Source organism: Triturus cristatus, chromosome 8, assembly GCF_964204655.1.
Source record: "Triturus cristatus chromosome 8, aTriCri1.1, whole genome shotgun sequence".
Classification (NCBI taxonomy): domain Eukaryota; kingdom Metazoa; phylum Chordata; class Amphibia; order Caudata; family Salamandridae; genus Triturus; species Triturus cristatus.
The window spans coordinates 1,102,434,160-1,102,457,337 of record NC_140591.1 but is presented as its reverse complement, the minus strand read 5'-3'; the positions used below and the strand labels follow the sequence as shown (position 1 = coordinate 1,102,457,337).

Genomic DNA, 23,178 nt, shown 5'->3' with positions numbered 1-23,178 from the left:
TTGACACCGCACACAGCAAAATATGCACTTTTTGTTTTGTATGAAATGTCTTTCTCATCCTGCTATATACACAGCATTGCATTCATTCACAAGTTTTTTTCATTGTCGATGAAACTAGTTTGTTTTGACATCTGGGGAAGATATTAGGTTAGAAGGGGCGAATCGATATTGATGTAGTGTGATAGTCTAGGATGGTAGGGTTATATGGCATTTTTTAGTGCTGAATTGCGATTGGTGGAGTTTGCTTGCACCAGACATTGCCGTTTCCATTATTCTCTGTGGTGATGCTGGCTGTATAAAACCTCTAATTTGCGACACTTTTGGTCTTTCTACTAAATATGGTGCCCGATTCCCTGTTGATTTGCTGCACTCGTTGGACTTATTGCATTTTGCAGATATTGATTAATTCTGCATGTTATTGTAAACTCTGTCAGCCTTCACGGCTATTCATTTCCATGTCCTATGACTGATTTATTGAAACAAGACTGCTGCTGTATTTTTTAGTCTCTCTGTATTACAGTTTATTATTTTGATAAAACGTCATGGTTTTCCTACATGCTGCTTGAATCTTGTCTTTAGGGACATATTGCCTCATCTAATCTCAAGAATAACACCGTCCCTGACCTTGCATATAGTTGCTATATTTTTCATGCAGATTATATGAGTGATAGTGCCCACATTTCCGACACTCTCTTGCACAGAAGCACTCCTTGTCTAAAGCTGTGCCCATAGCCTGAAACCTTGTGCCTCTTGTTATTAGAACAAAACCGAACTTTCTTGTGTTCAGGATGCTCCTAAAATCTCACCTTCAACCTCTTTTCTTAAACAAACTACAGTTCCTCATTCATTCCAAACAGTTATTTTTTTTACCCAGTATTTACCCAGTTCTTTTGTTTTTTCTTAGGAAATCCTCCCATTCTTTTACCACATATTTTACTTTGTTACCCAGTCTTTTGTGATGCAATCCAGTATTTTCTAAGGTACCCTAATACTCTTTGTGGCACAGATATGCTGTTTGAAACTGTTAGAACAAATAAATAACCATCTGCAGGGCAATACATTTGTTTAATTCTTCTCACAGGCCCAGTGATGGATCCAGGGGGAATGAATGCATAGTGGTCACCAAGACTATCTCTTGCCATGGCCCATTTTTCCAACTTTTTTACAATTGTTTTCAAGTACTTCCCGTGGAGGCGGTCGCCCCAGGTTGTTGTTGAGGTCTCTTATTAGTGGAATCTTTTCCATGTAAGAAAACATTGTATATACTTAGGAATGCTCCCAATAGAGACTTGACTCACTAAGGCAGTAGTTATAACCTATCAGATTAAATCCACTATTCACCCTATTTCTTAATGGACTGTTGGACCTGACCTCCTTTGCGTGGTTTGCCCCCCAACTTTTTGCCTCCTGTTTTGCCTCCTGTTTTTGCTGGCTATTGGACTCCACACTTTACCACTGCCACTCAATTGTAAAGTGTGTCTGCTCTCTCCTTTAAACATTCGGAAATCGGCTTACCCCCCAATCAGAACATTTAATTTGCTTGTAAGTCCCTAGTACAGTGGTACTACGTGTGCCCAGGGCCTGTAATTAATTGCTACAAGTGGGCCTGCAGCACTGATCGTGCCACCCACTTAAGTAGCCCTTTAAACATGTCTCAGACCTGCCATTGCAGCTTGTATGTGCTGTTTTTAAACTGCCATTTCGTCATGGCAAAATGTCCTGAACCATCCTTTTTTAGGTCTCGCGACCTGCGTTGCACTGCGCAGCAGTGCTCGCGCAGGCGAGAGTCCTTTTGTCCGGGGTTCAGAAATGGACCCTGGAATCGCACACGCCCGTGAGTGTGTTTTCTGTTTTGGGGTCTGTAATTGGGCTTTGAGTGCGTGTTTTGTTTCAACACAGCACGCAATAGGCCAAAGGCGGGTGCATTGCTCCGCCCACGGCCTATTGGTGTCTGTTACGCACACCAAAGCCCATATGTTTTCAATTATCGTGCCCAGACACGGGCGAGATAATTGAAAACATATGCCTTGCAGTGGCGCGCGCACCACTCGTTCTTTTGGTTATAGATTTGTGATTACTTGTTAATGTATTTTGCAGATGCCGTTTTAGCCAGGAATTGTAACCCAAAACTTTTCTTGTGATTCTGTTCTTGTAGTGTTTAATGCTGATAGAATGAGTTCACGGTTCCGTCGGGCATCCCCAGAGAGAGGGTGTCGTAAGGGTGTCGCGTTAGATTAATTGACTTGTTCCCGCCTGGAGATTAGTCGGCCCTTTAATGCAGGCGCTGTGAATTGTACATTGGTTTCTGGGTGTATGAAGCACACTCACTAATGGTTATTTACGGCACAGTCTCGCCTAATGAAAACACGTTATGTTCAGCAGCTTTCTAGACTGACAAAGGCTGGGGTAAAAATAGCAAAAGCTGCCTCGAGAACTTGCTCCTTTTAACATTGAGCCAAATCTTCTGTTTTCTGTTTCGTGTGGAGCCTCTGCTGTTTGGGAGGTGGGCTTAACGTCACAGCTGGCAGCTTCACAGCTGTACGGAAGCCAATCACATGGTGGCAACGAATCCCAGTGATCCCACTTCCATAATAGTCAGAATAGCCAGTGCTTCGAAATGGAAAACAACAGCGCCATTTTATCTTTAAAGATTGTTGTTAGACTAAGAGACAGAGACGCAGTATTGTTCAGTAACTTGTCTGACAAACATAAACACGTGAAGTTATTGGTCTATTTCAAAACACTGTTAGAAGCCTTGGCAATAGAGAGCTGTGAGAGCAGCACTGTTTACTGACATTTATTTACATGTTTTAATTTATTCATCCTTCTCGGTTTAATCCATTTTATACTTTGTTTCATTGGAACTGGTACTGTCCAGTTGTGTCGTAAGCTGTCTTCTCCAGCAAAGTTCTAAAGTCCCGTGAAGGCTCACTTAGGTGGCATATAGCGCTTTAATAAATATGCCATCCCGGCATTTACTGTAATCTCCGTAAAATGTAAAGAGACAAGGTGGTTCTCCCCTCAGCACAATTCTCATATACTGTATGGGGCATCACAGATAGAACACCGCAAGAAACGGAACTTAAACATATCATTTGATATTTTTTTTAAAATATATTATTATTGATTTACTTATTTTAATCAGAAGCACAGCTTTTCAGTATCCCAGACAAGTTATCACACTTTCAGGTCACCTCTTCTATAATTTCTAAAGCCCAGGGTCTTTTACAGTAGTTTAGTTGTTTTTTCCTCTGATTCACCTTCCATTTTCCATGGTTCCCATCTACAGAGCTCCCTTCCCCTCTTTGGTTACACCTCTTCTATCAGTCCCATCTGTTCTCACCACAGACTCCATATTTTATGGAACTTTCTCAGGTAACTCTTGCTTCATACATTATCATTTCAGCCTCAGTACAGATGTCCATCCCTTTTTTTCCATTGATCCACCGTGGGCATTGTTTGGGGCCCGCATAAAATCTCTTTTTGCCATCATGTACCCCGAGCAGCAAAACATTGTTTTGCATCTAGTCTGTCTTTTATCCCCCCCCCAAATCCCCAGTCTAGTCTTTTGAGCTTGATTAGTCTTTTTTCTCCTGCGACTTCTGACATTTCCCTCTGTATTTACAGTCAAAACATTTGTATCTGTCGGCATTTCAATACATGCGCCCTCTTCTACTTTACATTTGAGACAAATGTTTGTTGGAGAAAGGCCCATCCAGTAGATACGAGCGCTGTGAAAATATGTTGTGTAATATCTTAAGTTGGATAAACTTGAAGTTTCATCTAATTGCTACCTCTCTCGGGTGTCTTAGGGCATCACCACAGTCTTCGTCCTCTAGGTCCCCTAGATCTCTGCCTTCTCTCCTTTAAGTGTTGTCAGTTATCAGGGACATTATTAATAAGCGTTTTATAAATCTGTGAAGTTGCCCCCTTGCCCAACTTTTCACCTAAAGTTCTTCTCTCTAAGGGACGTTTGTCTTGAATTTTCCACCCAGCTCTTAACAAACGTGTAGAGAGAGCTTTATTCATTTGCATGTGTCTAATATTGTGATGGATGGAGATCATACTCCTCTAGAAGGTGTTCATATTCTTATACACCATCAGGTCTTATTATTTACCCCAAGTCTGTTAAGCATATTCTGTCCCAATTTCAGAACCCCTTCAAAACTGTCACCTTCTCCATTAGTGTCACTCTTCAGACCAGTATCTTTCGTCTTCAAACTTTATTCCACCCTAGAGATGGTATTCTCCACACCTTCACTATGGCCCTGATGGCATGTGACAGATCATTCTGCCACTTCGGCCTTAAAAGTAGTTAGTTTAAGAATGTATTTCTCCCTTAGCTTGCGGGTGTTTTAATAAATCAAAAAAACGGGTTATCCAACTCTGCAAAGTCTCTCTCATTTTTCACCACTAGTTATGAGGACCAGTAGTGATATAGAACATTGGGGGGGGGGGGGCTGCCCCATATGAATTGTGTTCTGTATAGGACAGACAGGGTTACCCTGCAGCATTTTTCCTCCCACAATAATAGTCTCCTCATCTTCCAGTCTGTCAGTCCTGAACATGGTATATTTCTGCCAATTTATCTTGTATCCAAAGGTCTTTAAATCGCTCAAATGCCTCCATAAGCACTAGTATTGTGATGTTTGGACTTACAGTCACTTACAGAAGAATGTAGTATGCATAAAGAGATATGCTGCCTTCCCCACCCGGCTGCTTTGTGAACCATCCACAGCTGAACCTGATCAAATAAGCCAGGGTCAACTTCCAGGGTGAACAGGAGGGAGACAGAGGTCAGGCCTGTCTGGTGCCACTTTTAAGCCTTAATGTAGTTTGTTGTTCAGTCTGACCTCTGCCGTTGCTTGTGTATATATCAATGTAACCCACAATGTGAAGGTTGGACCTGTTTCTAATTAATCCATTGTCTATATAAGGTAGATTTTAGTTAAAATAAATAATTCACATTCATTTAAATTATTTGTAGGTGGGTTTGATTGGATCTTTTGCAAGGAAATATCCTGAAACTATTTTTTTTCTAAACACGGCATCGTTTGGTTTCCAAGATTTAGGTCTTGGCTGCCCAATCAGATGGGCTCAAATCTGGGACCAGAATTTATGCCACTTGTCCCCAACAACTGTCCAGCAGCCATTAACGTGTGCCATGAATCTATATGATATCTCTGGTTCACCAGTATCTTTTCACACTTGAATGTCATGGTCACTGGTGGGATATTTGATCACTGGAGAAACCAATGTTAAGGAAAAGTTTCCTTACTCTCTTGTGTGCCTCACCCACTCCACCCTTCCATTTTATCTTAACCATTTGTAGTTTGTGAAAATGGTATTGTTGTGGCTCCATCTCTGTAAGCAATCACAAGCGAGGCTAGGCAGTTTTCACTAGAATGTATTTTATTCATATGTTTAGAGGTTCCTTTCACTTGCAACAGGCTGTAAAAGATCCTCTCAGGGGTTTTCACTTCTACATGAGGCAAGTGTGGTAATTACACTAGGAAACGTCTTCATTTGTCCACATAAGTTTGATTCATATACAGCTCTTCAAAACGTGGTGCTCCTCTCAACAGCCAGCAGCAACTGCCACAGATGCTGGGCTGCGAGGAAAGTACCATAACAACAGAACCCTAGTCTCTGAAGACTCTTATGGTTGGTCTAGCAGTACAAACCTAAGCAAGATCACAACATATCTCCTTTCCTTCAACCACAGGAGGAAGAGCATTAAACATGTGAAGGCGTTAGGATATGCAAAGAAATGAACACGGGAAAAAATCATTAAAGACGAAATATTTTTCAGCAAGAGAAAGGGAAAAACACCTATTGAAATATAAATAAAATGAAATAACAGAATAAATCTGAATTACATATAGCATTGCATATACTGAATAATGTTACTGCGTCTGTATGCTAATACTGTAGACTCAAGATATCAATTCCACACCGTAAATACAATTGCTCAAGAAACCCTCACATTAGGTACGTTGCAGAAATAAAAAAAAAGCAGTGAATGAACTACTCCAGCACAAAATCTCCCAAGTAACTAGGTCTCCTCACATGCAGGGTTCTCTGAGAAAATGGCGTATTCGGAATACATGATATATCCTGGGCATTACTACAGTTACTGCAATTAGTCCCCAAATTATCGCCATCTGATCTCACAGCTGTCATTCTTTCATCCACATGAGTCTCCTAACACTGGCGATCCTGTGCTAACATGTAACCACTACATGCACATCCATCCTCTCTCCTTGGTGATGTGTCATCAGAACAATATTTTGCTACCCATCAAAGATTCCATCTCTCCCCATTGACCAACACCACATGCCACTGATATACCTCCTTGACTTGAAAAGGACCACGAAATTTGCTCCAACCACTCCGGATACGGTCTGACCTCACTTTGACCCAATCACCTTTGTGGGTGTTTGAATGACCTTTACTCTCACCTGGAATACATGGACGAACACTCTCATCCCTAACTCTCTTCCCTTTCCCAGCAACCAACTGCCTTATCCAACAAGGTATTAGTTTGATTTCAGCTTTTCTCCCCACCATGGCATAAAAGGACACCACACTAGTGGTGACATTTTCAGTGGTGCGATAAGCCCACACCAAATCATAAATGACTTCCTCCACATCCAGTAATTTATATGAACAGTGGCCCCTCACAAAAAGGATAAGTGTGAAAGAATTAATATAGAAATACAATGAGATCTATATTGTGTTGTTTATCCGGACAAAGGTACTTTTAATATTTTATATATTTGCGAAGAAAACAAAACAATGAAGTGGGAACACAAACCCAGTGACAATTAAAACAAGAAAAGAGGCTCAGGCATTTCTTGGTGCTTGAAAAGGATCAATACATTTATCAAGCACAAATGAGGACAAACACCATAGCACAATCCAGTAAATCATATTACAGTGTCAAGGAGTCAACGACGTTTCGAACCCATACAAAAGGAGTACTGGGATCATCTTCAGGACATAAAGATATATGCCTGAGACTGATGCTGTTTGCAGTAGAAGGGTATATTCCCAAAGGGGACTGAGAAGAGCTAAGAAGGCAAGCGGGTGCCAACTACATAATCACACTTGCAGTCCAATTCTTAAATAGAAACAGATAGAACCGTAACCTAAATTGGGCCACAATGTCAAGGATGACAATCCGATAGCAAAGAGCCGGGCGCTGTATGCAATAGCTCGGCAATTGATGACCTGTGACTGATATGGAGCCCGCTTATAGTAACGAGGCCTTCCTCCACATCCAGGTCATTGGCTAAGGCCAACTCTATCACACCCTTAACCATGCGGTTGGCTCTCTCCACAATCCCATTGGCTTGAGGATTGTACAGCACAATGCGGGAGTGTTCAATTCCACAAAAACTCATAAATTCTCTTACCTCTCCATATGTCAGTTGGGTTCCATTGACTGTTATGAGCACAGCTGAGTAACCTTCCTCTCTGAAAATCTAATATAATACTTTTATAGTGACCCGAGAGGTGATCCCAGGTAAAAGACGTACAAAACCACCTGGAATGAACATCCATTAAAACAATACCAAATCTCTTGTTATGTTCAACCCCTGCCATGGGACCAGTGAAGTCAAGGCACACACTGTGCCACACCTTTACGGGATCATTGATACTACTTGGTACAACTTGTGCTCCGACTTTCAACCTCTTCTCACACTCACTGCATTCATGATACCTTTCAGACCATACAGTCACATCACTGTCCATTCCTGGCCACCAAAATTCACATCGCCATCTTTACTTCGCCACTGACTGCCCCAAATGTCCTTCATGGGCTAAATCAAACAAATTCCTGCGAATGCCAAATGGAGGTAAAATTTTATCACCCGTATAATAATTTGATCAGCCGCAATCGACAACTCATCCAAGACTGCATTAGAGGGCCTCAATTTAACATTTGAAGTGCTCTCTCCCCTTCCTCCTTTGAGAATGAGATTTAGACCTGCTTTCAACACCTCATCCTTCTCCATCGCCAACACCCACTCAGATTTGCCAACTGCACCTCGACTCCACAGGACAACGTCCTCCACACTAGCAATAGCACCTTCCCTTGCACATTTGGTTACCTCCTACCACATCCACACTCTTGCAGTCTAATGGTAACCTTAATAAGCAATCTGCTTGCGCATTTCGCCAGCCAGGTATGAACTCCACCAGAAAGTTGTAACATTCTTACCTGAATGCCAAACGAGCTAACCGTGCAGACCCTTTACCTGCCACACCTGGTGACAAAACGTTTAACAGTGGCTTGTGGTCCCCACATGTACGTTCTAAAATATTTCACACCCCAAGCTGCTGCTAAGGTCTCCTTCTCTATAATAACGCTCAACGGTAGTTAAAGTGCGTGATGCAAAAGCCACTTTTTTTTTTGAGGAACCCACCTTTTTTGGACAATACAGCCCCAATTACTGTGTCGCTAACATCCACCATCACAATGGTGTTACCATTACCATTGAAAGGTACAGGAATGCCTGCACCACAAATCTCTTTTTTTATCTCCTCAAAACGCTTATGCTGCGCAGTTCCCCATGTAAAGCAGGACTGCGTAGAAAACACCATGATAACAGAACCTTAGACTCTGAAGAATCTAATGGTTAGTCTAGCAGTCCCCACCTAAAGAACATCACAACAGTAAGCACCGGTTTTAGCAGAAAGTGCTGATGAATCTTTTCCCCTGATTGACTTCTTTGCCACGCCCCGTTTTCTCCCGCCGCCAAAGCAACTCCATTGCGCCGGAAAAGCTTTTCACTTCACATCAGTAGTGATGGCCAGGCAGAACACCAAGGCATTACAAGTATTTTTCCTTGCATTCATTACGTATCAAGAACCAGACCTTATATGTTGGGCATACAAACCCAACCATGCTTCAGCTTTCTTTTTGATTACTACAGATAAAAGTGATCATTGACCTTTTCAACCCACGTTAACTTTTCCGGGCCTAACCAGTACTCCTGTAGTATTCATTTTTCTTATACACCTTTGTGAATTGGCTCCAAAAATGGAAACCAAAGGAGTGAATATTCATATACAGTTAGTACAAATAGAAAAAAACTGTCTTTGCACTTATACTAAACGGGAATTGGACGTTTTGGGCCATTTCTCAAAGGCATATAAGAAAACTCATGTAGTACCACTTCCTATGCTAATAAATACTGTTGTGTATCGGCCCCACTTTGTTTCAAATTCTTTTAAAGAAGGCATCTGGCCAGCGTTTTGAGTTGTGGCGGTATTTTTAAATTTATCACTAGGCTATTGTGCTTACTTTTTGCACGCAGAAATAATGCTGTGTATGTGCAAACACAGTAAATTGTTGATAATGTGCGAAGAGGCATGATTTCTACAACAGCATTAGGATGCCACACCGTATGTACTCTATAAACCACTGATTGTGTCATATTTGCTCTGCTTGTCATAGTTTAAAATGGGAAAATGCTGGTCTAATCACAATAAGTGATTTAAGAATGTCATGTAATGTTAGACAAGACTCAGAGTCTTTAAATTATTGGGCAAAGCACGCTGTCTGAAAAGTATTCACAGTCGCAAAGTAACCCTCTGTATTCTGCCAAACCAAAGCTGGAAACTATGAGCGTCTCATGCAGTTGCTGTGCCTGGTTCTCTGTATCACCCCTTACAGATCGGTCCCCATGAGATAATGATTAAGAAATTGGGAAAGTTCCAACTATTGCATTCTTTTCACTCTGTCCTGGGAGCATTAAGTGTACAGTCAGCATTTTCAAAGAGGAAGTATTCTTTGGTGGACTTCTTTCTCCTGTCATAATCTGTGCCGAAGAGAGCTTCGTGATGGGTGTCCAATAAATCTTAAAGCTACCCCTGCGAACCTAAAGAGTGGAATTAAAGCTCTCAAGTTCTGTGGCATTCCCAAGTCGAGACCTAAGAAGAGAATAGGAGTTGTTATAATATATGTATGGTTAAAGTAGAAATAGAACGTGGATAAAGTTGATATCTATGAGACACCTACTAGCTGCTAGTGGGATAGAGATACAGCTAGTCAACTGGTCAAGTTAAGATGTAAGGCAGCAGCAGGGTTTGCAAGAACAAAACAAAGGAACCTGTCCTATAAAGTTTCCAGGTGAAAATGCAGTTGCTAAGCAGTGTATTATTGTGGTGGCCCTCAAGTTCCCTGGCAGCGCGGTGCATATAACCACATAAGGTAATGATCGGATTCTTGACACCGTGGTGGAACATATACAGTTCACCAGGGTTTGTAGTCTACATAGTTTACCATCTCCCAACCTATCATGGCACCTCCCCGCCCTCTCTGGATAGGTAATAACTGTTAAAAGCATTCCTGCAGGAGGACAGCTAGACACAGTCTCACTGATAAGATGAAACAAGCATTTGCAATGCAATAGGTCTCGCATTATTAAAGTTTGAGCTATTGGTATTGCATCATTTAGCAGTGCCAATAGCTCAAACTTTAATAATGCGAGACCTATTGCATTGCAAATGCTTGTAATATATATGTCACCCCTAATGTAGGTTCTGAGCAGCCCAGAGTGAACAATGTGGTGTATTTAAAAAGTTGGACATGTTCTAGTAGTGAAAAACTCCTTAATTCGTGTTTCACTACTGCAAAGCCTACCTCTCACATAGGATAACATTGGGTTACCTTGTTACATTTAATACGTGATACCTTTCGATTCAGTTTGATGTCTAACGAATTGTAACTAAAAGCCCTCTTTAATGGTAAAGTCAGAGTTTCAATCACAATTCTGAAAATACCACTTTTAGAACGTTGGCATTTTATTGTCCTAACCATTTGTGGCCTGAGCCTGGATCACATGACTAGGTGTAGCTGGCAGTTGTTCTTTGTGTAGTGTTCACAGACAGTGAGACAAAGGGAAGATAGATGTTGGCAGTATGGGCCTCTCTGAGTTGATGAGGGGGAAGGAGCTGTCATCTACCACACTTGCATATCTCAAAGGCTCGGCCTGAGCACTCTCACAAAGGATTTGACACTGGTTGTTTGTTATCCCAGACAAGATGGGGCGGGGCAGGGCAGTGAGGAAGAAGATGCCTGATACATCAGGGGGTGGAAACCTCTAGAAGTTTCCCCTACTTCAAAGAGGGCACCAGGTACAAATGTTGGACCCTTAGACCCAGCTCTTCAGTGCAGACCTTGACCTGTGAGGAAACTCAAAAGAGGGACTGCCACTCTGCTGCCCTACTGCCTGCGTGAAGGTCTGGACCTGCTTCTTCAATCCAGGACCACCGGAGTGACTTGAAGGGCTAATTGGCTGGCCTCCTAACCAGATCCTCTGGGCTGAAGGCTCAAAACATCTTGAACCCAGCACTCGGACTCAGCCTGCTGTGAGTCCTATTCTTCCAAGTGGTGCTTCCCCAGTGGGCCTGAGGTGCTTTGTCAGCCCTTCTGTGGTTTCAGCTGAACCAACGCATCGGAGGGGCAGCATGACGCATCGTCGACCAGAAACTCTGCATTGGAGCGGAGGCTGGCACATTGCCTCTCCAGAGTCCCCATTGGGATTGCTGTGTGGTTCGTCTCCAGCGCAGAACTTTGTATCGCCGCCTGCTGCCCTCTAGTAATCGCTGCTGCGTGACGCATGCCTTCAAATCGCAAGCCCCTCATAGAGAGCATCCTCAATGACGATGACGCAGGACTCCGCATCACAAGCCCGCAGCTTCTTCGGAACCAGCTGGTGCACGATGCATCTCGATGCAGGACTCTGCATCGCAAGTCCCTCTTAGACGGCATCTTTGGCTACGACACAGGACCTCGCTTCGCAGTTTTGCAACTCCTAGGAATCGCTGGTGCCTGACACATACTCAACATGGGGCTCCGCACCACTCTGCAACCAGGATTTAAAGTACTGTTCTTCTGTGGGTATAACTAGTTCCCTGTAGCCAGTCAGTTTGAACTTGGGACTTTGTCCTGACCGGCACAAACAGATAAATACAGTTGGCGCTTTGTGCTTTTTGGTGCTGTGTTCACTTAAATCTTTAAAATTGCATATCTCTGGTTCTACTGATTGGATTTATGTCATTTTGGTCTTAAATTATTTATCAAATGTTAGTCTGTTTTTCTAAATTGGTGTGGGATTTTTCTTGTGTTGTGTTAATTTTATTACTGTTTATGTGCTGCATAAATATTTTACACATTGCCTCTAAGTTAAGCCCGCCTGCTTTGTGCCTAGCTACCAGAGGGTTAAGCACAGGTTAATTAAAGGTTGCTTGTGACTTCACCCTAATAAAGAATTGTGGTTTCACCCGCCTCAACTGGCAACCAAATTTCTTACATGTACCTGATGAAATACACTGGAATGCACCTTACCCTGTGTAAAAATCTATACAAAGAGGGCCATCCTGATGTTATTGATATAAAAGTTCAGCCATTGGTTGACTGTGTCATTCACCTCTTTCATTAGCTATTGGTTGGTTTTACCAATCAACATGGAACTTTGCCATTGCACAGAAGCAATAAGGCATAGATCCATGTCATAGGTGCAATGAGATGAGTCATTCTAGAGGGACATACTCTTTTCTTTTCTTTGTGTTGCCTGCAAAATAATCCTGCATTGCTGATGCCCATGTGATACATGAGGTGGGGGTGGGGGTAGGGGATGAAAGTGGGAGAGTGAGTGTTCTGTGTCCAAAGGCATCTTGCAACCCTTAGCAAACTGCACTCACTTTTTCATCCTATACTCCCACCTTGCACCAAGCACTCTCCCATTCCATCCCATCCTAGTGTACCTCCGCACCTCATAGTGCCAATCATTGCTTCAGTTGAACCAACAAGTGTTCATCAAGCTTAACGGCTTTACAATGCAGGAAGAACTATAGTACAGAGACCACTACTTACACATCATAGATGATTCCCTCTTGACCGTAAATGAAGATGACCCCTGCCTGTTGATATTGCTAGACCTCTCAGCTGCCTTCAACACAGTTGACCATCCCACCCTCATGCTCCCCCTGAAGTCTCTAATGTGATTCAACAGCAATATCCTTCACAGGTTCTCCACCTATCTTCCTAACATGCTCCAGTTTGTTCACATGGGCAATTCAAGGTCACAATTACCCCTATCACCTGTGGAGTCCCCAGGATTCCATTTTGTCTCCCATCATCTTCAGCCTTTACATGGACCCGTTTGGTGACCTACTCACAGAATACAGCATCCAAGTTTACTAATATGCTGATGATATACAATTCTGCTTGAAAGTCTCCTCTGATTCGGGCATCCAATGCCTCAAACACTCCTTGCACATCATCCAAACCTGGAGGTCCAGCCCTGCCTGAAGCTCAACCTACCCAAGACAGAATTACTCTTATTTTCCATGAACAACAAACAAGATACAATACTACCCTGGCTAAGCCTTCATTGCTTAGAGCTTCAACTTTCACCTAATGCCAAGTCACTCGGGATTTTTCTGGACACAACCTCACCCTCAAGAAACACATTGCCAAAAGAAACTAAGATGACCTGGTACCAGCTCTCTGTTTTAAAGAAAGTCAACATGTTCTTCCACAAAGCGACTATAGAACCTCTGTTCAAGCCCTTATACTCTTGCATCTGGATGGGGATAATTCTCTACTCCATGGCATCTCAGATGCCATCCTTAGGAGCTTCCTGCACTATGCAGCTATGTCTTGTCCAGGGCCGGAAGCATAATGATCACAGTGCCCAAACTTGGTGGAATTCCATTGGCTCACCTTGCCGGCTCACACCATTTTCAAAACCCAGCTGCATCATTTACAAAGTCATCATGACCAGCTCCTCCAATTATCTTGCAGACAAGCTCCCCATCTCTGGTGGTCCTCAGCACACCCACACCCAGGACACCATCCAACTGCACACTATGAAGTATATAAAAGAAAAAACAAGACAGCAGGCCTTTTCCATGCATGTGCCCATGATCTCGAACAACTTTCTGTATCCATCAGGATCACCCCAATACTACTCGAATTTACGAAAGAGTTGAAGAATGTTCTTTAAAGAACATTTCATCCATCACGATACATTAACTGCCCCTAACCCAGCTTCCTCTCCTATTACTTGTTGACTTTATGCTTTTCTTTGACCAAGTACAGCGTTCTGCTGCCTTTTGTCTTGGTTCAAGCTATAGAAATGCCGTATACACACATACATATATGCAACATAGGCAGCAAAGCACAAACTACCCTAACATGAAGAATAGTTATGCAGCATAGTGTGCTCCCTTGCCCTCACATTACAGGTTTAACAAGAGGAGCTGCAATGCAGTTTCCCCCAAAAGTGTGACAAAAACCATTATTTTCTATTACCCATGTGCTACCTGTTTTGTGTATTACTCAAGTTTTCAAACTTCTGTTCAATATGTTCCTCAAAGTAGTCTTCCCGTGTGAAATTATTAAATGCACACTCCACCGTTTTGTTTAATACACAACAGAGCAGTACCCCATAACAGTATATGCAAATGTTACTACTTTTATGCTTACTGTTACTCAATGTATGTCTAAATGTGCGATATTTTCTCTATGTTGCGTCATATTTAAGAAAATATGCAGGAGTTATTTTATAACGTGCAACAAACATCAATCGATAGATTGTTCTTCTTTGTCCATTAATCTCTTTATGTGTAGATCACATATTAATGTCTTATATACAACTAAAATGCCATTCCTGTTGGATTTGTCAGTGCCTTTTTGATCTTGCTCAGTCGCCTAACCCCTCCACCTCGAGTCAGTGACGTCACGGGCCAAGGGTCACCTGAGGTATGATGACTAAGTGTTTTTTAAACCTCATCCGGTCAGTTTAAAATGCATTTAAGATCTTCAGTGCAGTTTCATGTGTGAGGACGTATAGTTCTTTAGAAAATAGAAAATCACCGCCACTTTTTAATCATTCAAAAGTAAGGCATTTTGAAGATATCAACATTGTGACCAAATTATGGGTTAAAGTGCAAATAGGTTAAAGTGCAAGCATTTGTTATCAGTTTTGTAGACTCGCTCAGTCCTGGAAACCTTGTGGTGATAACAGTTTCCTTTTCCACAGAAAGAAGAAAGAAAGAAAACGAAAACGTGATACTTACATTGAAGAGTACAGTACTGAGAAGCGAAAAAGAAAGAAGCAGTCTTGTGTAAGTAACCTTTACGTTGGTTTTAATGTGAAATCGACGAACAGTCTCAACCTCCAGAAATATGCCTTGCAATCTGTGTCAAGGAGGTTTGGTGGCGTGGGTGCACCATTCTGCACGCGACTCTCTTGGTTGCCTTTGTTTTCCGCTGCTTTCCCGTTGGCACGTGTAAGCTGGTATATAGAAATGGGCGTCCTATCTTTAAAAACGTGAATTTATTTTTAACATATTTTTCACAAATCGCTGTTAGAACTATTGACGTTACCGCAGAGTATATCATAAATGCAACCAGTAACAGATATATTTTCAGCTATAATGAGAGCCACAGCGTTAACCATCCTGGTTTTTGGAACATCATATAGATCGATGTTCATATTTGTTTATTTGTGTTTTTTTTTTACTGATTGGGCATCTTAACCAGAAATGTTGTTTCACTAGGATTAGACTAGTATAGCACATCAACATTGGCAGAGATGGGCCTATACTGAGAACCGAATGGAAGAGGAAGGTAAAGAGAGGATAGGACAGTGCTAAGTGGCCCATGGTCAGTAGATGTGTAGGCCCAGTATTTCCAGTGCTGGGAAGCAGTGACGTACATTGCGAAGAAAATAGCATGTGAACCAAGTGGAACCCATGGTTCTCATGAAGGGAGGTGGCATATTGCAAATACACTAAAGAAGATTGCTTAGTGAAGCGGAGACCAGCCAGGCCAGTGCTCTGCTGGTGGTGCCCACGTAAAATAGTATGCAAGAGTCTGTCATAACTGCAGAGTAGTGCTGGAAAGTAGTGTTGGTGGATGTGCCGTGCAGATTTGAGAAATGTGGAGAAATGGAAATCGGCATCTCTTTATGGATGCCTGATTGAAATGAGATCAAGGAATTGTTTTTGGAACGATGGAGTGTCAGTATGCCTGCTAGAACTACCTGGGACTTTGTAGAGCAAGAGTAGCAGAGAGACATGCTGATATTTGGCAAAGGTGGTAGGTGTCTGAGGAAGTTTTAAAGAAGGGGGTGGCTGGATTTTTGGAAGCAGGCATGTGTGCTTGTTGCGGTGTATTAAATGGGTTAAATTATGTTAGCCGTATAGTAAATTGCCATTAGGGAAATATTTTGATTGCAGATTGAATTTAAAGGTAGGAAGAGGCGCAGGAAGCAATGACTGAGCAGGAGGTGAGTCACATAAGGGAAGAGATGAGCAAGTAGAAGGTCAAAGGGGAAGAAGGAAAAGCGAGGGAGTGATGCTGTGACAGAGAAGTCAAGATTCTAGGTTTTAGGAGAAGGCTGATAGAGTGGTGTTAGTGAAAGTAAACTGAAAGACTGAAGGGTCTTAACCAAGAAGATGTGCAAAGAAGACATACTTAAGTGGAAGTAGAGGACAACTGTTATGGGGTAGAGTGCATTTTACAGATTGTATTCCGTAACATATATTAATGTTGTATGTTGCTTGACTTAAAGCTTATTTAGAGTGGTAAATATAAGGCAGTTCCCTAATGACAGCAGGCAATGACGATCATAAATCAGTGGTAGGAGTGTGTTCCACAGTCACTGAGTAGCGATTGTAAAATATCTACCATCAGAATGTCTTCCTGCCCTCCCTCATTTCCTGTACACTAGAGTTTCAGCACGTGTTACTCTTTGTCCCAGCCATCTTTCACTTGGTCCATCAGCAAACGTCCCTATCTATTTCCTGTTTTTCTCCTGTGAGACAGGGTCGGGAGTAGCTCTTAGTCTCGCTTGTCTTGTTAGCAGTGTATTTTTAGGTCTCGCCTGACCCAGCGCATGCGCTGGTCTGGCGAGACTTATTGAGAAGGCTCCAAAAAGTGCTACCAGGCCAGCCTAGAGCTACAGTGCATGTGCGCGGGCGCGCGCGCGCCGCGTTTTACCGGGATTTCTTTCACTTTCGGCCACACGGCCGCTTTGATGTTTGATCGTGATCGCGATCACTTTCGCGGCCACACGGCCGCTTTGCATAGCCATTAGGTCTCGCTTTTGGGACCTTAGAAGTATTTAGTTATGCAACTGTTGCATGGCTAAACACTTATAAGGTCCCAAAGGCGAGACCTATTGGCTATGCCAATGCTTGTTTAATATAGTTTCCAATGTGTGACCTTATGCTGATCAGCACATTTCGTTTATGGGTTTTCATCCATCTAATTAGTTACAGAAATCTTCTCTATGCCTCTCTCGTCTTCTGCTTCCATTATTCATGCCACTGACTGCTGGTTTCCCGCCATTTAACAATTGCCAACAACCGTTCTCTGTGTCTAACTTGTACTCAGTCTGCATTGCCATAATTGGAAATGCATCTTGTTGAGGTAATTATTGTTTTGCTTGCCTAGAGATGAGACTAGGGTAACTTAGAAAGTAAATCCAATCTTGAAGTGCAAAAATGATGGCTTGAATTATGTTGCTCTTCTGCGGGAGAAAAGTAAAAGTTGGTGTCACCACTTGTCATCTGTGGAGCAAGACTTGGGTCCACAACTCTGTAATGTTTTATCGAGATCTGGAGGTCACTCGGTGCAGTTTGAAGGTGCTTGCTTTGATTGGCATTGTTTGGATTGGTAATGGATATGTGGTAGTGATAGCAGTAGTAGACGTTATTGCAGCCATGATATTTGTGCAGACTTTAAATGGGATTCAAATTTGCTGTCTTGAATAATGAGTTTTTTAATGACACCATATCACACATACCAGATTTGTGGAGTATTTCCTTAAACAAATGCACAGCCGACTACAAGATTTTGATCAACAGTATGGTGGAGGCTGACCTTCAATGACCTTCCCTGAAATGAATTAAATTCTTTTTGGCAAATCGTCCACAGAGCATTTTGCAAATTCCTCTGCAAAATCAATGCCATAGATTGTGGTGTTGCTCAAGGCTCTTTATTATCCCCTCACCTATTCAATTTATTTGTTAAACTACTGATCCGAGAACTTATATTAAGAGGTTATAGCCTCTATAATTATGATGATGATACTCAATTATTGATTCATTTAGATGGAACATTAGCTTTCCAAATTAAATATCATTACTCAGTGTGCTTTATTGGGGATTCAGTGCGCTCCAGTCACTCTGAAGTTAAAACACAGATAAAATAGACATTGTTCTATTAAATACAAAGACTAATCTCTTGAATTGACTATACAGAAATGGGACTGGTACCCAAGCCAAAAACCTCAGTCAAAAGCCTGGGAGGCCTCATGGATAGCCACCTAACCTTTAAACCTCAGGTTGTGTTAGTGGTATCCAAACGCATATTTTTGTTGTATGTGCTTAGGAAAATTGCCATACTTATTCCTTTAGAGGCACAAAAAATGATTGCCATGGCTGTTGTTATTTCCAGATTGCACTGTGCCAATTCCATTTATCACCCTATTACCACAATGACAAAGAATCATGAAAGACCTTGCTGCTAGCCTATGGAGTACATCATGAATAATAAGCTTAACTCCGGATTGAAAAAAGGCTAAATAAACTTCCTGGAGGCAATTAGACAGATATGATTTAATCCATTTCAGGGCACAGCCTTTAATACCACCTTCAAAGGGGTATTTGAGAAGGGTATCATGAGCCACCTTCAGCTGACAGATCCAAAATTACCAGTACAGTAACACTGCCCTGGTCTGCCTACATACACAAATCATCCAGAACAGAAACCAAAGTGGTTTCTGTTCTGTGGGCAGGCTTAAGCCCATATTGAGCAGCATCAAGAATAGAGTTGTTTCCAGAAATGAAAAAATCTGCTTATTGAATGCTCTTTCCAGGATCTTCATAGGTAAGAGGGGCAATGAAATAAGGTGAAAACTGCAAATTATACCTGTGCTAGTGGGTTTCTAAAGCAGAGAAAGAACCATTGTTTTCTTCCCACCTTGAAGGACAAAAGAAAACGCTAGAGATTTATTGCAAATAGTATGAAACATGATATTAACAGGGGGAAGAACAGAATCTTAAAATATCTGGAGTATAGAGATGGGAGGGATCTAGGTTTAATAGTTGTAAGGCAGTTAAATGTTCAAAATGAGACACCGAAGGCCCGTTGTCAACTTAAATTAAGAAGGCATCAGAACGATCCGCCTTGGAGGTGGTAGGGAGTTACAAATATCTGTAATTGTATCATGAAAATAAAATGTCTAAGATTACTGCAAAGCATTTGTGAAGGATCCACTTGTGCAGATAAACAAGCAGGTAAGGAAAGTGAGCAAGCAATCTTACAAATCTCATCAATAGCATTATTCCAGCAGCATTATCTAGTACTCTAGGTCATCTCTCTCTTCTGGCCTGTTGTCTGTAGTTTGCCTTACTTGTGTAACACTCAGTTATTCTCTCCAAACGGCTGTTCAAACATTATATTGGGGGAAATACCCCTCTCAACACAGCATGACATGTCCAACATCAGTATTAAATAGTCCTACAATCACCGATATGCCTAAAAATACCAAGTATACCCATAACTGTGCCAGAGCACTTTGCACATGATATTAATTAGACATAGTAATGTATGGTGGCTGGTAGAGTACTTCAGCACAATACTGTACATGCTGCAGAGATCTGTTAAACTGCAGGATCACACCTTAAAATCCCTTATAAGGAAGATTTAACCTTTCACCTTTCAAAAGCAGATGTGTGAGAAGTGCCACTTTATGGTGTAATAGTTGGATCTGTTATCAGAGTGATGAGATAATCCTAAATTAAAGGTAATCATTCTAAGGCCTGGCGATTATATAAAAGGCATAAAATATTATTTTGTGACTCACATGCACTAGGAAGATAGCAAGCCCAAATCTCCCTAAATTCAAAGGAATATTGCTCATTATTTAACAATCTTCCCAATATTAATTGTTACTTTAAATTCCGGAAAAGATCATAATTACCTAGTATCTTCACAAAACTTTGAAACTACTATGCATTACTTAATAATGCTTACACTTACCACAGAAGTGTCCGAAAAACAAGAAATTAACGAGCTTTCAGAATTGTTTGGGGTTTAATTTGCTATCTAAGTAGGTAATACCAATTCTCTGTCATGGTGCCCTTAAAGTAAAGTTGGGGTTTGGAAGAAATGCATGTTATTACACAAAGTTGTAGTGTAGTGGACGATTGTGCTACTGCATGACCTGCTAATTGACTGGAGACCGCCAAGTTGCTATTCCCTCTGGTGTGGGAAGGAGGAGGTGACATGTCCTTTTTTAACAATGTGTCCATGGGCTGGTATACTGAACAGTTGTACACAAATAAGGTGTCACCAAGAGATTTATAGGAAAAGAGTCTGCTAAGTTTTTCAAAAGTTACCCACATCACCATTTATTCTTATAGATGCTCCTGGAGAATGGAATCAGTTAGTCTCCAAAGCAAATTTGAAGAGTGTACCCCAGATATATTTTAAAACCCAAATTTGGAGGTTGATATGTGTGCATTGTATTTTTCCACTTATTAATTTGGAAGACAATAGTATGTTGTTACGCATTAAGCACTTTTAAATAACCAATTAGTAAAAATACACCCAAATAATACTTAACATTGCCTGCATCAATCATGAAATTACTTATTACATTCCCCCATCTAAAAGGTAATCAAACCATGAAATGCCATTGTGCCCTCAACTAGGTTTTCAATCCCTAAATAATATCCCTAGATGTCACGGTAGGTCTCCCTCTTCACAGAGGATATTGTATTTGTTGTGCTTCTCGATACCAAGAGTGCCTTGCTTAACTCAGAGCTTAGAGTTTGGTCATATGTCCATGTTCACTGTACAAGAACTCAAAATACTTCTCATTGACAATTAGTTATGACTATTGCTACTTTTATAATTTGTAAATCTTAAGTTTGTGAATTGGATCATGTCTAGGTGCTAGTGAATTCAGATTCTTTAGATTTGAGAGATTATGAGAAAACATGTGATTGACGACCATCAAGGCTTTTAGTGACTTTCGAAAAGTCATATTAGTTGGAAATAAGCAGATCTCCAAGGGCACTGTGTTCCCTAAATGTGAGAATTGGAGTAACAATCGTAATCTTCTCACTTACTTCCTGCAGGGGGGACTTCAAGAAAAGTCTGGTCGCAAATGCTGGACTGAATATAGTATCAAACATTTAGATCTTATTTTTTAAGTATGGGCATTTAAGGGCATTCTTACACGTTGACAATTTTATACCATCCCGGAAACTAATGTTGATTAAGCGTGAGTGGAGAAAAGAGATATTTTTCTTTTATCCAGTAGAAGAGGTGGATTCTTTTTGGATGTTTTTTAAGTTGGACGGTCAGCATAATAAACCACTTCTAATTGTGTTTCAACAATGACAGTGTCTGGAAGCTCCTGTCAAAGCTGTCAGAGCCTAAAAGAGGCTCATTGTACAGGCAATCGTTTCTCGGAATGTGGCACATGAATGCACCCTGCTGTTATGTGCCAGCTTTTTTATGTGTGATTTCTTGTAGCCTAACAAGTTCGAAGAGGCAGGCTGTTCCGTGGTACAGTTTCAAGGTCAGCATAATCTTATGAACAAATCTATGCTATTGGTAGAATTGTATTTTAAACTACCATCTCCCATTTGTGTGTCCCTCAGCTGCTGGCTTTCAAGCACCAGGGCATAATTGTCTTGGGGACAACTATACACAGATGACTTTGCCAGCGTAGGAATAACATCTGGATCTCTGAACAAATCCTTTAGTGGCCAGTGGATATTGAGCTTCAGTCGGACATGAGCCCAGTGAAGTCCACTGTAGGGCCATCACAGGGATCCCAGCTAATACAGCTCGGCAGCCCAGCAAGATAAGCTGATCCATAGTTTAAATGCACCAGCCCAGACCAAGCGTAACCACAAGAAGATTGTTGCAGGCAGTCACTTGCCGTTGGTCTCACTGGCCTTAACTTCTGTTTGTCTACTTTGACTGCCCACCTTGCCTGCTGTAGCTCCCTCTCTAGTTTCTTCTGTATTTTTCTATATTCTTAACCTCCTATTTGGGCAAAGTCTTCCCATCTAATTTTATTTAGATGCAACAGAAGTCTCCATTGAGTAGCTTGGGAGCTACTGGTAACTCACTAACACCCTTAAAGTAGCTCTAGTGGGTGAAGCCAAGCTCAGTACCTCATTTAGAGGGTCTGTTCTGATTAAGGAAGCAGTATCACTCATCTGAAGATCCTTGTGGTCAATATTGATTGATTGAGGCAACAAGATTTCCACCTATCTACTAGCCACAGTGGTGACATTTATGTGCCATCTAAGGGGCTAATAATGTTTACTTAGAAGGTAAACCTATTAAAGCATTTCCAATTAGTGCTAGACAGTTTGTGCTTATGACCTTGTTTATGGATGTATGCTTGTTTATGTATAGCACTTTTAAGCAATTAATAAACTTCCTTGTAGTGATTTCTGAGAATCATTGAATTCATGACGTTTTAGTTTCATACAAGAGGATGAGGAATGTACAAGTCGCATATAAGATGATGAGAAATATACGTCCAAGTCAGTGGGTGAACCCACATATCAATAGGGAAAGAACTCTTAACTGTACCTTAACTCTTGAAACTTTGCATTGGTAAATGCTAGACTTAAATATTCCCGTAGAATCACTGGTTTAAGATTACATTTGCTGCACCCAGCACCGCCATTCTTCCCACTTCAGATGGGACGCCCATTGTAGCTGTTTAGAAATGTACGTGCTCGCGGCTGTGGACAACACCATGTCAAAGATAAATATTCTGAAATTCTAAGGAATCTGACACTGAATCCTTTCTCCCATTATGGCAAAAGAAAATAGTCCTTATTTACAAAGACCAAACACTTAACTCTGTAGTTTTCTAGCCATGGGAATATGGTAATGTGATCTGGTCCTTAGTGCTCTTTCCTGAGTTTTTGTCTACTTCAGAGTGAGAAATTTTAAATCATACAAAAAAGTGTAGATGGCATGCCTTGATGTGAGCAAGGTTATCAGGACACACCAATCCACTTGCTTTTAGAGTGCCTTTTTTACTTGGTGTTGAAAAAGAAAAGCCCTCAGGCAAGCATTCACTGAAGTTCGTGTCAGATCTGCTGCTG

At 41.5% G+C, this 23,178-nt stretch overlaps 1 protein-coding gene across 4 annotated transcripts in view; it reads left to right on the top strand.

Annotated features, from left to right (window-relative positions):
• Positions 1–23,178, top strand: part of CDKL5 (cyclin dependent kinase like 5) — a 1,167,948-nt gene that overhangs the window by 213,267 nt on the left and 931,503 nt on the right. For all 4 annotated transcript variants that reach the window (XM_085622653.1, XM_085622651.1, XM_085622652.1 and 1 more), the window contains exon 2: positions 15,063–15,147. The gene's annotated coding sequence lies outside the window, so the exon portion shown is untranslated. The remainder of the gene's footprint in view (positions 1–15,062; positions 15,148–23,178) is intronic.